Genomic DNA, 14,153 nt, shown 5'->3' with positions numbered 1-14,153 from the left:
CCAAGTAGTTTTTTAATTTTGCCATTTATGAATGTTGTTCAGTGTAGTATATTACTTATATACCTATTCATTAGTTATTACAATGTAGTATTTATTTATGTTGAAAGTGTTGTTGTTTAAACATTTTATTGACAAATGAACTTTAAGCATTTTTCGGGAAAAAAAAAAAGTTGTTGAAACCTGTTTTTTCTTTTTTTTTTTTTGCTGTTGCTTCACATCCATATTCAAACATATGTATGTACATAATTATACTGATAATATTTGTTATGAATTAAACATATTTTTTAAAGCAATTAAAAAAAAAAAAAAAAAAGTGCGTGTATTTTATACTTTTGTGTTTGCTTTCCGTTGGGTAAATATGGATTTTAATAAAAGGTTAAGCTAAAAACAAGTGGCGTTAACCTTTACGTTTTTCTACCCTACATACAAATGTTTATATTTTCTGCTTGGAGAACAATTAGTACACATATGCACAGTGACGGTACAGCAATTAATGTACTAATGTAAGCATATATCTACTTTCCAGTAGAACATTGTATTAGTTGAGCCGTGCAACAAACATCAAAGCAATTGATATTACCTTCTGTTATATAGACCTTTTCAAGACTGACAGTAATGCGTGAGACGTCCAGACTCTAGCAACAAACTGTGACTTTCCACAGCTCAGTTCGGCTTTAAATAAGAAGGGTGGGCGGGGGTAAGGAGCACAAAGTCAGGTGGTTATGAATAGGGCCCTGCGTTTTACAGAGCTTTGTTTTTGAACATGTAATTTAGTATTACAGACACAAGATGTCGATATTGCCTTCACGGTAAGCCACGTAACGAAAAAGCATTAAACAGTCATCTCATTACGCTACTTTCACCATTTGAATCCTTGATATGTGCATCTCAACGGGCACAAATATGAATTTTGTGAACAAAAGGGAGGATAACGTTTTTTTTTTTTTTGTTTTGTTTTGTTTGTTTGTTTTTAATGAATTTCCAGATTCTGGCACCCATCGCTGAACAGTATAGATAATATAACCACTTATTGGAATCGAGCATTTGATATATTATGACAAACATGTAAGCTGTGTTTATTAATCTTTTTCTTTGTTTTGTTTTTATTGGGTTTGTTTTGTTCTTTAAATATAATGTAAATCTAAAAAAAAAAAAAAAGTTGTTCATAAGTGTTTCTTATGTTTGCATGAAAGGCAACAAAAACAGTTATGCATTATAGGCTATATTTTACTATTAAACTTAAGCATCGTCGGTTAACTCGGTCTTCTGTTTTCATGCATTGACGTTGCTCTGTGAAATGGTGTCCATGAAGAAACACTTCTTTAAGCATCCAAAAAATTAACAACAACTGACAAATATATGTTAGCCTTTCTTGCTAAATTCTGCATTTCTCTAAAATTCGGTCAAATAAATCCCACAACAGTTCTCTTTTACATACAGCTCATATCTATCCTTTTTCTGATTTACAGTAAGCATCAAAGCCTGGAATACAATCTAAGAGAGGGTTTCTTTATCCAAACTACAAACTTGTTGTGGGTCGAACATCCTTACCGCCTTCAGAACGTGGTTGTATTCTGCATTGTTCAGGATTGTAGTGGTGCCTCGTCATTTTTTCAGAAACTTTGTGGAAACTTTTAACACGTTGTTTATACTGGCATCTGTGCTGTGCAGCTCTTGTGCAGTGCACGGTATGTATTTATTAATTATGCAACGTTTGATGAACTCTAACGTTACGGCTTTCAAACCACTTTATCCCTTACAATGGGTTGCAACCAGGGAGAGTTCAGATTTTAAACTTTGTGCACCATTCCTCACATTCTGGAGTTGACATTACGCGCAATGTCGAATATATGGGCATTACAAGTCAAACGCATTGAATTTGGCAACAAACCTCGAAGATCGTCATTGTATGCATTGATCATGTAACTGGCGTTATCAGATACAAATTCAGTGACACTATTAAAATCCACCTCAAATGCATTTAAACATTTTGTAATGCTCGGTGCAATTGATTAATTAACAGTGTACAGATAAACGGTTTCTGCTAAATAACCTCTTCAGAGGTACCTTCACTGGCAAGCCCTTGTGAAACAAACAAAATGTGCAAAACATACTTATCTTTAGCACCTGTAGATTCACCAGTAACTATAGATAAACTATCAGAATCTTATAAGTTTTTGGATTTTCTGCTTCTGCAAATCAGCAACTTTGGGTAAATATTCCTTCCTCTCCTCCTCAGGCAATCTGATGAAGGAATTGCCAACCCATCAGGAAGGAATTTACGTAGTTTGGGGTTCCCTTTCAATTCAAATGACAACCATTATTGAATGGGACGAGCCTCTCTGACCGTCAATCAGTGAGCATATATAAAAATGCTGCCCTATCAGACATTGTTCGGCACTGACCGCGCTACGCGTCGGCACCTACCTGGGCACTGATTGACTCGGCACCGACTTCTCGGCACCAACCGTGTTTTTTTCGATGACGATCCCGGCACTGACTGATTCGGCACCGGTGAGTAGCTTCGGGGCCATCTACAGCCCGGCACCGAACGCACTACACACTGGCACCAACCTCGGCGGCGATTGACTCGGCACCGACTCGCACCGACAGTGCTCTCCTCGCCGTCGAATCTGGCTCCGACTAATTCGGCACCGGTGAATCGCTCTAAAGCATCTACAGCCCGGCACCAACCGCGCTACTATCAGCATCGAACGCAGCAGCTTAGTCGACTGGGTCCTCAGCTGGGTTCCACCAGTGTGACCAATGCGTGGCGAAGCTGCCAAGGCAGGAAGAGCACCGGTTCTGCGCCAGATGCCTAGGGCCAGAACACACGACCAAAGCACTGGCAGGTGAGCTACACTGCTCTCCCTGACGGAAGTTCTCAAGGAGAACTCAATGACGGAGAGCAGCCCTATCCCCAGCAGAGTCTCTCTCGTCGAGCCATGGGAGAATGAGATCAGATGTCCAAGAGCCTCCGCAGAGGTCATCCAGGACTCCTACAGTGACCAGGGAGCTCTCATGCACACCTGGGTCACCCTCCCCTTCCCCACCACTGGTACAGAGGTGTAGACACCTCTCAAGGGAGTCGAGATTGTCACCGCCGAGGTGGTACCGCTCGATTGGACACTCACCAGTGGACAGGGGGTTGTGCAGGCACCGCTCCCCTTTCCCAGGGGACAGGTGGTCGCCGCTCAGTCGCCTCAAAGGCTCCCAAGCTCGGCCGAGCGGCACTTCGTGGAACTAGCAGAGACTGTAAGGGCTCAGCAGACCATGCTGGAGACCCTATTAAAATCACAGGGCAGGCTGCTCCCTACCACCGGGCAGCCCCAGCCCCCACAGTCTTGTTCCCCATCCCCTCTGCCTAGACCCCCTAACACAGACGAGCTGTCCTTCACGGCATCCAGAATGGACATCTCGGACCCAGCCACCTCCATCGGGCAGGCCATGGTGGGGGGGGGGCTCCTTACCGTTCTTGCCACACGTGTTGCAGAGGGAAGAGTTCCGGGCCCTGGCCGGCAGAACAGGAGGGAAAGGGGAATCGCTTTCTGCAGAAAAAAAGGCACCCACAGCAGGCCCTCCCTTTGTGCCAGGATTTCCTGGAATTGGTGCGCTCCTCCTGGAGCAACCCAGCATCTGCACCCTCAGCCTCCAGAACAGTAGAGTCCCTGGAGCTCAAGATGCGGGCCTAGGCACATTCCCCACTATCTGGGACACAGTCACGGTTTTGGTGCAAGGTTCCACCTTCACCAAGGGGGATAAGGACCCAACCTGTCCGTGCAAGCCTTGCAGGACAATGGATGCAATGCTCGAAAAAGCTTACGCATCGGCAGTGCTGTCAGTCTGAGCAGCAGATGCCATGGCCATACTGGTGCTCTACCAGAACCAGTTGGCAGGCAGAGACTGAGGCCGGGACCTAAGAAAGACCCGCCCCCTCCCAAGCCCAAGGGAGACCACCCCTGAGGGGCCCTGGCTACCACCAAACCCCCCCACAACCGGACTGACCAATGGCAACGACCCATGGCAAGGCTGCACCCAGGACTACTGGGTGATATTGACAATGAGACACCGATACCCTCTACAATTCCGCATAGGTCCGCCACCCTTCAAGGGTGTGCTCCTCACCACCATCGAACCAGCGAGGGCGATACTTCTTCAACAGGAGATCGTCAATCTTCAAAAGATGAACGCTGTACGCTTAGTAAGTTCAAGTGATGCCCTCAGCGGCTTTTACTTCAGGTACTTCCTGGTGCCTAAAAGGGAAGGCGGTTTCAGACCAATTATGGACCTCAGGGTCCAGGAGAGCATCTTGTCTGAATAGGGAGAGTGTGGCCTCCAATGACCGAATCCTGTCTTCCGACAGTGAGGAAAGCATGCTCACAGAGTTCAATTTGATCCCCGGGAACACTGTGGACTGAGATGGTACGAAGTTGCTCTTCTGTTGATGTATTGAGAGCCCTAACTTCGCCACATGATCTATGACCTGTTTTGTGTGCACCTCTGCACGTGCTTGTGAATGCGCGCAAACTAGCCAATCGTTCAGATAGTTCAGGATCTGAATACGTTGCCTTAGATGAGTTATTCAATGCTACTACATGGACAGGTAGTCATACATTTGTGCATTTTTACCGCCTTGATGTTACAAACCGAACGAAACCCTCTCTGGGCACTAGAGTTTTGCAGGTAGCATGCCCTTAATCGTCATGCAAGGTCTGAGGCTATTGCTGTGAAGCTGTACTGTCGGTAATCTGGAGCGTTGGTACAGCTTTCCCATTCGGTAATAGTTGTCATTCGAATTGAAAGGGAATGTTTCCCTGAAAGAGAATGACAACCATTACCCTTTGAGGTCGTGTCCAGCTGACCTCTGTTTTTGAAAGTAAATGGCTATATGCTACTGTGAAGACATCCCTCTTGAACAGGATGTGAGAGGGACTTCCCCCTCACAGCAGGGTCCTAATAGGGCAGATTTTTTATATATGCTCAGTGATTGACGGTCAGAGAGGCTCTTCCCATTCGGTAATGGTTGTTATTCTCTTTCAGGGAACCAGGGTTATGGTAATAACCTAACGTTCCCTTTCAATTCGAAGACGACCACCAACGACATTATGTATGGGATATGCCTGGCCATTGGTTAGGTAATTGCTGAGCTCTCTATACCAGAGCTGCTGATAGGCCCCTTTCTGGGATAATGCACTTGGTCCCACCCACTGAGGGATTAAAACTGTTATCCTGAGGAAGCCCTTTCTCGTTTTCCATCTCAAGACAGTACGGTAAGATCTCTGTACTGAGCTGAGCGTACTGATAGAAAAGAGCTTCTCGAGCTGAATCGAGTCGATTGTATTTCCCTTGCATTCATGCTGTGAGCTGACTTTGCCACTTTCCCAGAATCAATGACTTTGAAAAGACCTTGCCTTTCACCTTTCTGTCTTTCAGCAGCCTCCTTGCTTGCTTGTTAGGCTGCTCTTTGTTATCTGTCTGTTGTTTGTGAGCGACTGCCTGTGCAGTCACCGTCGCAAACGGTTGTCTATTTATTTCTTGAGAGTGCACAGTTCCTCCACGGGGCTAGGCCTTGCGCATCCCTGCTGTCAAGTAGACCTCGCCAGCAGCATAGGCCCGTCCACCTCAGTGAGTCAGGCCTTGTAAACAAACAGTGTGATCTCCCCTATCAACTCTACTCGCTGAGCAGGTGTGTGACCACGTGGTTAGTTTAGGCACAGTTTCACAGCTGCCCCCTGGTACTTCTGTACCACATTGCATGCATAGCCCTTGGCACTTCAGCATCGAGGCGCACAAGGTGCTCACTGCATGCGGCACACGGTGTCCAGCACTTTAGCGTCAATGCACAGACACAGTGCCACATGGTACACGGTGCACATAGTGCTATGATGCTCGGTACGCATGGTGCTCAGTACGGATGGTGCACATGGTGCTTGGCACCCACTGCTCAATGCTACTGCATGAACGCACAATGCTGCATGGTGCACCTAGTGCTACGGTACTCGTGCGCATAGTGCTCAAGTTGCATGGTGCACTCAGTGCATGGTGCACACGGTGATTGGCCTATTGCAACAGCATCAGTGCACAAGCGCACGGTGCTGCATGGTACCCGGTGCGCAACTTGCTAGGTGCTGACCACTACACTAGCGCACAGGCATACGGTGCTGCACGGTACTCATGTGCACTTTGCTCGGTACGCACAGTTTACACGGTGCTCGGTGCCCTCCGCTACAGTGCTGGTGGGTGAACGCACGCCAACGCACTATTAATCAGTGCTTGAGCACCATCACAACCAGTGAAAACGGTGTTCGGTGCACAGCCCATGCAGAACACCAAACTCATGTCAGTCAAGTCGGGGCTCCACCCCTGCACAGCCTACAATGCAAATATTCCTCAGGAGGATAAGCATATCCTCTGTGCGCAGAGCTTGGGAGTCTAACATGCCACCTTGGCCCTCAAGAGGGAGGTGGCTTGCAGCATCTGTAAGGCTTGTCAGCCCCGAGTGAAGGAAAATAAGTTGGAGAAGGCCACGAAGGCGAGTTCCGCTTCCTCAGTGGCCGGACCATCGACGGCTCTTGGAGTCCCAGAGCCCCTCCTCCATGACCTGTCCCAGGACCCTCTGCTGAACATCCCTGATGTGCAAACCCCCCGTAGTCGCTCCCCATCTCCGCAAGTGAGAAGGGTGAAGTGTTTGAGGCAGGGGAGGGACATTATGAACCTCAAAGCCCAGATAACCCAGGTCCTGGAGCTTTTATCGAAACAGGCACCTGTGGCTCCTGCCGCAGTCCCAGCTCCTATACAGCCACAATTACCATACCCTCCCTCTCCCAGCAGAGAGCAGGGTGGATAGGAAGAGGCATCCCAGCTGGCACAAAAGGATGCGCTTTCCATAGCCTCTGTGGATGGGGCCTACGTCTCTGACATGCAGGTAGGAGGGGAGCCCAAACCCCTGCCAAGGAGGAACCTAGCTTCGAGGTAGCCTCAGAAGCCAGCCCTTACCCTGTTGTCTAGCTCAGTTTTTTGCACTGATGGAATGCGCACCTGCCTTTCTGCAGGTCCCCTGGATGCCAGCAGCGGAACCACGCAGGTCCGTTTTTCGGACTCAAGTGATGGCTCCTCGCCCTCAAAAGTTCCCGGACTTCACGGAGTAGGTACACTCCTTCTGGGATCGTCTGGCCTCAGATTGCCTGTCAAACAGGGTCTATATGGATGGTGTACTGCTGTGGCTGTCACAAGCCAGAGATCCTGACGCAGATAGACGCGCATATATCCCCAGGACATACCTTTGGGCCAGCCATGGAGTAGTTCCCACCAGGAACACGAGGCTTCTCGGCAGATGGCCGCGTTGCTCCCTTCCCACACTCCTGTGTGGGGCAGGTCGAACCGCTGAAGATCTCCACCAGGACCACCATAACAGTTCCAGTCCCCATGGACCTGCTGGGTGACCTAAAGCATCGCCTACAGGGCACACCAGCAACAAACAACCGGGCCCACCCAGCAGGCAGAAGGAACGCAGGATGTGGCCAGCCCACATATTAGTGTCCCAGGAGGCATTTCCAGGGCCACTGCCCAAGACAGCCACCCCAAACCGCGTAATTTCACATTCCCATTCGTCCAGAGCACAGGAAGTATCTCCGCTTCTCTTTTCAAAGAAGTGTTTACGAGTTTGCTGTGAGCCATTCGGCCTCTCCTTAGCTCCTCATACGTTATCAAAGTGCATGGACGCTATCCTTGACCCCCTGCAACTGCAGGGGATCAGAGTAATAAACTATCTCGATGACTGGCTGATCTGTTCCCAGTTGGCTAACCGTGTCTCACGCGTTCTCGGCAGCCCTATGCTGGTGGAGGACGTCCTCTCACCTGGCAAGGGTGTGCGGATGGGAGTAATGTTAAACCGTCAAGTGGTGACAACAGACCAGGTTCGAGAACCAGATTCTCCTAGTCTACCTGGGGAACACTAGGAGAACAGACACCTTCTCTAACCTGACCTTTTCTAGATAGGTCAGTAGCAGCGGTATAGGTGGGAAAGCATACAAAAATGCTTTCGGCCATTCTTGCGCTAGGGCGTCGTAGCCGAGTGGACCACCTAAGCGGTGGAGGGAGTACCACAGGGGGCAGTGTGTCGTCTCCACTGAGGTGAAGAGATCGACCTGCGCCTTTCCAAATCGTTCCACTACCTGAGGGTGGTGTCACCACTCTGAGGACCATCCCTCGAGAAGAGGTCTGCTGCCCAATTCACCACTCCGGGAATGTGTGTTGCCCGCAGGAGCAGGAAGTTCCTCTGAGCCCATGTCAAGGGCCTGAAGGTAAGGTGATAAAACCCTGGGGGCCATAGGCCAGCCTGGTTTTTGACATACACCACCATTGTTGTGTTGTACGACCGTCGTGTGGGCCACTGCTCCCACTCACAACTGGGAATAGATCAACAGATCAGTCGTCGAGATTATTACTCTGATCCCCTGCAACAGCAAGGGGGCCAGGATACTGTCCATGCAATTTGAAAATGTACAAAGAGCTAGGAAGAGGGTGAATAGTAGCACAGCAAACTCATAGACGCTTCCCTGAAAGGGGAATCCGAGATACTTCCTGTGCTCTGGACGAATGGGAACAAACATGGGAAAATACACATCCCTTAAGTCCACAGTGGTGAACCAATCGCCCGGCCGGACTGACTGGAGAATACCACAATGCTTTAAGTGCAGTGAGATGGAACTAAAGGCAGAGTCGAGTACGTTGTTAAATAGAATATCTTTGGCTATAACCACACACAGTGCAGTACTAGCAATGCCAGATGACATAGTCTGATCTCTAGTTTTAATTGGAGGAGCAACTGAATACCCCCTGCCCCCTAATGAATCAGAATAAGGAATCCCTTATAACTGTAGGGAAAATGAACAAACAAAAAAAAACATAGCAGACAGACAAAAAATAAACTGACACGGCTCGATAGCATGGAAAATCCTACAACTGTTTACCCCCCATTAAACCAAAGTTAATTGAAGCCAGCATTGTTGACATGCATGGGTAAAACCTGTTTAGACTGCTCATGCAGATCTCTTGATCTACCCTGATGCACTGGACTTACCTGACCTAAGCTTGGCATTACTGGATCCTCAGCTGATGCACTATCCTTGAACTATTGCACTACTAAAATGTCACTGTAGATACTAGCGTGTTGTGTCGTAGCTTATATTGTATTTTAGTAGCATTATGTGCACTTATTGTAAAATATACTGTATTTAAATATTCATCTTGCTTTGTAACCCTGTACAGTACACCTGTAAGTCACCTTGGATAAAGGCATCTGCCAAATAAATACATTATTAATAATAATAATAATAATAATAATAATAATAATAATAATAATAATAATAATAATAATAATAATAATAATAATAATACAAAAAAAGTGGTCAGTCACAATACAATAATAAGATTACACTGCTGTTGGGGTCTTAAGGGGACCCCAAACCCTCTGCCTTTTTTCTGCCTCCCCATTTTGTTTTGGCCACCAGCCACCATTGCTTGGTAGGGAGATTACTCAAGACCTTCTCCACCGCAAATTTTCGAGGTAGCAACATTTCCTCTGAATTTGATCTTTATTTGTACTAGAAGTTCATGATGTCTTGTGTACATTGAACAGGTACAGGTCGTGTACAGGTAGTGGTAAGTCCATCTGTATGTGGATCATATTTATATTTATCTTCAGAACTCATCACTTTGGGATTACTCAAGCTCCTTCTCCACTGCAAATTTTTGAGGTAGCAACGTGATCTCTTGTATACATTGAACATGCAGGGGATGTCTACAGAAAATTAAAGAAAGTAAAGTAATGTAATGCGTGTATTCAGAACCACTCTGTTTGTTTTTCTGTTTCCTGTTTGCAGACTGAAGGAGCTGTGAGTGGGAATCTGCTGGATGAAGACTCCAGTGATTCAGGAGTAGAAAATGAAGCTCCGTTCCAGGTCCAGTCTGCTCAGAAGGCTGCCTGGGAGGATGAGGACGACCAGGGGGGAGGAGATGTAAGTGTAAGCACGTGTGCTGTGGATTTTCAATAAAATACAGCAATGTATGGTAATTGATCCATTTGCAATGAAAGGGACATCTCCATATTGCCAATTTTTCATTTATGATTTTTCTTTAAATTATTTGCAGTCATAGACCAAAAATCCCTTTGTACTGGTAGATGAGCGGATATGCTGAAGTTTGTACTTGTTGAGAGAGAGCTCAGAGCAGGCAGGATCATCAGTGCTCATTAAGGAGACATCTTGAAAAATAGAATGGCCTCCAAAATGGAGCAGCATAGTATATAGATCTTATACTCTACCAGATGTTCAGTATATGTACAACAAGGCATTTTTTGTTGATATTTGTAAAATAATAACTAATAGCATTGGACGTTAATGACATTTTTAGTTATCAATCAACAGCTATAGAGTATCACAGTAATTGGATCATGATTATTGGCTGAATGTATAAAATGTCTTGGAATTTATCAAATTTAAAGCTAAATTGAGCAGTATGACAAATGCCTCTATGGATCACCGAGTTTGGGGGATGGGGGGGGGACAGGGACCCTTAGACAATTTTCAAAGAAGAGCACTTTTAATATAAAACTTTTGGGTACATAATCGTACTACACAGCCACTACCACACATTCGCTAATTTCACTCATGTTACTCATCTTCTAGGACTACTCTACCACTTTGGTTTTTAACTGAAAAAGAATTGGGCTATTATTTAGAATTTAGCACTTGAATTTACAACACAAAACTCAGTAGCTTTCACTTCCAGAATATCTCTAATCAAGTGCCGCCTTGTCTTGTGCTATGTCTTCTAAGACTGTAATGGTATTAAATGCCACTGTTTGCAATCCTGTGGGAGTGGGAGTGATTGGCTGCTGGGGCCCAATAAATCTCATGAGCATTGATGCATCCTGCAAAAATATCAAAACCCATTTAATCCAAAAAACACCACACATATATAAATATGTAAGATACATCATATGATTGTGTTTACATTTGTGATAAATATCTTTTTGAGATGTAGCATTACATTTATGAAAAAGCACTTATTTTCATATTACTCTTCATTCAAACAGTTAATAGCAGAAGAATTTAAGGAGATGTTGTTTTCCCTTCACTATCGTCCTGTATGATAATTTCACTCAGCAATATCACATTGTAAAGCTGGGTGGTCGAAGCATGCCAAATTGCCCAGCAACACACACCCTGTTTCCTGCACGTATACACTGGGTTTATGATTAAACACTATAGAAATAATTAAAAAAAACCTCTCTATTCTGCATTACTTGTTACTCTATAAGATTTGCAACAGAAGAAAAACTCACAAACAATAAATATAGAAATGTTTTATTTTTATATACTTTAAGAAACATACAGTAAAGTAACAGGGTTAGAAATTATGGAGCCTCTACAAAACATCTTGCTAATACATTTTCCTGATAAAAACTTTGGTCTTCTTTCTTAGAGCTGAAGATATGGTGAAGAGTGATGGGGAGAAGCAGCTGCCGAATGAGAAGTTACAGCAAGGACTGCAGGAGCAGTAAGTGAACTATTTCCGAAGCCTCCCCTGGCATCTGAAACCTTAAGTGTCTTTAATTAAGCCAGCTTTTGCACAAAACTGTAACATAAAACTATGGGTATTAAAATTGCTTGAATACATTATTGGTGCCGCTATATATTCCTTGAACATTTGCCAGTCTTGTTTTGACATCAGTCTGCTTGTATTGTTTTTTTCTGATTCTTTTAATTTCTTTATTTTCACCACTTTCTCTGCCAGGGTCCAGAGAGCAATGGGTGGCACACCAGCATGGGCAGAAAAAAGGGTGTTGAAAAAAGAAAGGCAAGAAAAGTGCAGAGGATGGTAAGAATTTAGTTTTTCAGTTAATATTGATGTTTTACTTCATATGAACATGCTGCATATTCTAAGTGTCACTACAGTAGTTAGAGGTTAAGAAATTACTGTGCTTTTTACCTTATAAATAGGGTTTCTTTTTTTTAAATTAATTTCATTTTTCAGTGCTTATTTTGAGCTATTTTTCAAGTTTATGTAAATCGTTTTATTTTTCGGGCTTTCTTTTTATATACTGTATGAAATTATTGTTTTCAGTTACTTTCAAATATGCTTGGGTGTTTTTTTATGTAACAGTATATACAGTAAGTCAAGAGCACTTGAACAATTAAGTTGTACCTTCTTTCCTTTGCTGTCTTCCACAATGAAATCCTTATGGTCACAGGCACATTCTTCTGGGGTTTTTGTGTGCAGGCATTCTTTTACATTTCGCCACAATTTAACATTCTGTTTTAAATTCTCAATATCTAACTGTACTATATCTTTAAATCCCATGAACAAACCTTCTACTGTAATTGTAATCTCATTTTAAATCTCGCAAGTGGAGTCTTCAATAGAAATGTAGAATTTGCTCAGTAGTTGGGGCGGGTTTAAAGTATACAGAACGAATCAATGATAGATACGAGTCAGGAAGGCGGGACATTGCCCAACTGCACAGAGAGGTAGTTTGTTTTTATTTTTTTGAAGTAAGTTTTTTCTTTTTTCTTTTTTTTTAAATGGAAAAGCAGTGAAGTCAGTAGGGGAGTTTCCATGTGTGTTTACTTGCACATGAAGTGACGATGCGCGTGCACGTTTGGGAGAACAGCTCGAGAGGATCAGGTTTATGGCCGAAAACAACGGTCACAGAGAGGGATAGGGTAAATCTCATTTACTCGTGAGCATGACATAAAACACAAGCAATCCACATCCATTTTCACATGAAAACCCGCATTTCAGATGAAAACATTCACTGCTCCCAATCCAGACACCCTTGGAACATACGTGGAAGGGGTCTGGCACAGATCTGTACAATCCTTTAATTCTTTAATTAATACATTTTGTGATAAATTAGTTGAAATATTATTCACTACTAATGACATGCCACCCTAACAATGGACATTTAAAAAACAATTTGGGTAAGAGCAGTAAAACACATTATTAATTGCATGACTTTTTTCTTTTTTGATCAAAATATGTGTTTAGATATCACTTTGTATACTTTTGAAGATGACTGAACGATTTTTTAAAAATATCTCAATCCATTTTTAAGTTACAACCCAAGATATTTGTGTCCCCCAAAAAAGGACGCCATGCAGTACAGACCTGGGGTTTTAAAATTACAGTATTTTGACTATAATGACCACATTATGTACTAGTTTTAATTTTTTTTGAGTATTTACAAATAAGGTTAAGCAAAAATACCTATTCTTTAATTACTGTTGTGAATTTGTAATTTATACCTGAGGCCATTAGTCAAAGAATATAATTATTCACAGAAGAAACAGTACCTTTAAATGTATAATATTGCTTTTTTTATACTAATATCTTTCACTTAGAAGTATATAGCGAGAATATATTAAAAAATGTGAAGACAACTGATTGATTAAAACTGAACTTTGAATTTAAAATCTTAAAAGATATAAAAGAAACTGGAAAAAAAAAACATTAAATGCAAATATAAATACAATGCACACAGCTTGAACAATGCATGAATAATTGTATATGCATACATAGCCAAATAAACAAACAAACATTCTTTTTTTTGGTCATTTTTTACATTGAAACCAAATAGAGTAATAATATTCATAATTTTAACTCAAATCATTGTGACACTGTAACAGGTCCAGGAGGCCTGCACATAAAAGGGGGCAGGGTAAAACCCTGCTGTTTGTATTTGTTTTTATTATGATTTAAAAATGTATTTATTTATTTTAGAACGGGGTACCCCTCCGCCCCCGTGTTTAGTGTTTATTAATTTGTATTTGTTTTGTTGTATTTTTTTTATTATTCTGATTTATTTATTGTATTTAAAAATGATAGCGTAGTCGTGTTTTGTTATTGTTTTGTTTTTATTTAAACATGTTCTGCCAGGAGTAATTAAAAATCTTGTGTAGAAGTCGGCCATCTCCTGAATTAATTAAGTGATTAATTTGTTGCTAATTGGGAGATGGTCACCTGCATATAAGCTTGTAGCTCGCTGCACGGGGGGGGTGGTGTTCGGAGGAAAGAACGGAGGAGAACGTGCAAGGAGTTTAAAAGTAAAAAGTGAACAGTGAAGGCAATTGCCCAGCCTGAGTTTTGTT

The 14,153-nt window shown here is 43.4% G+C and overlaps 1 protein-coding gene across 2 annotated transcripts in view; it reads right to left on the bottom strand.

Annotated features, from left to right (window-relative positions):
• The window catches only part of LOC121296075 (nucleoside diphosphate kinase A-like), a 6,863-nt gene extending 6,176 nt beyond the window's left edge, over nt 1-687 (bottom strand). The window contains exon 1 of one of the 2 annotated variants that reach the window (XM_041221249.1): nt 581-687. The gene's annotated coding sequence lies outside the window, so the exon portion shown is untranslated. The remainder of the gene's footprint in view (nt 1-580) is intronic. The other variant, XM_041221250.1, reaches the window with a different exon arrangement.
• Between the last annotated feature and the right edge of the window lie 13,466 nt (nt 688-14,153).

The sequence above is a fragment of the Polyodon spathula genome, chromosome 21 (assembly GCF_017654505.1).
Source record: "Polyodon spathula isolate WHYD16114869_AA chromosome 21, ASM1765450v1, whole genome shotgun sequence".
Lineage (NCBI taxonomy): Eukaryota > Metazoa > Chordata > Actinopteri > Acipenseriformes > Polyodontidae > Polyodon > Polyodon spathula.
This window is presented reverse-complemented; position numbering and strand designations above follow the sequence as displayed.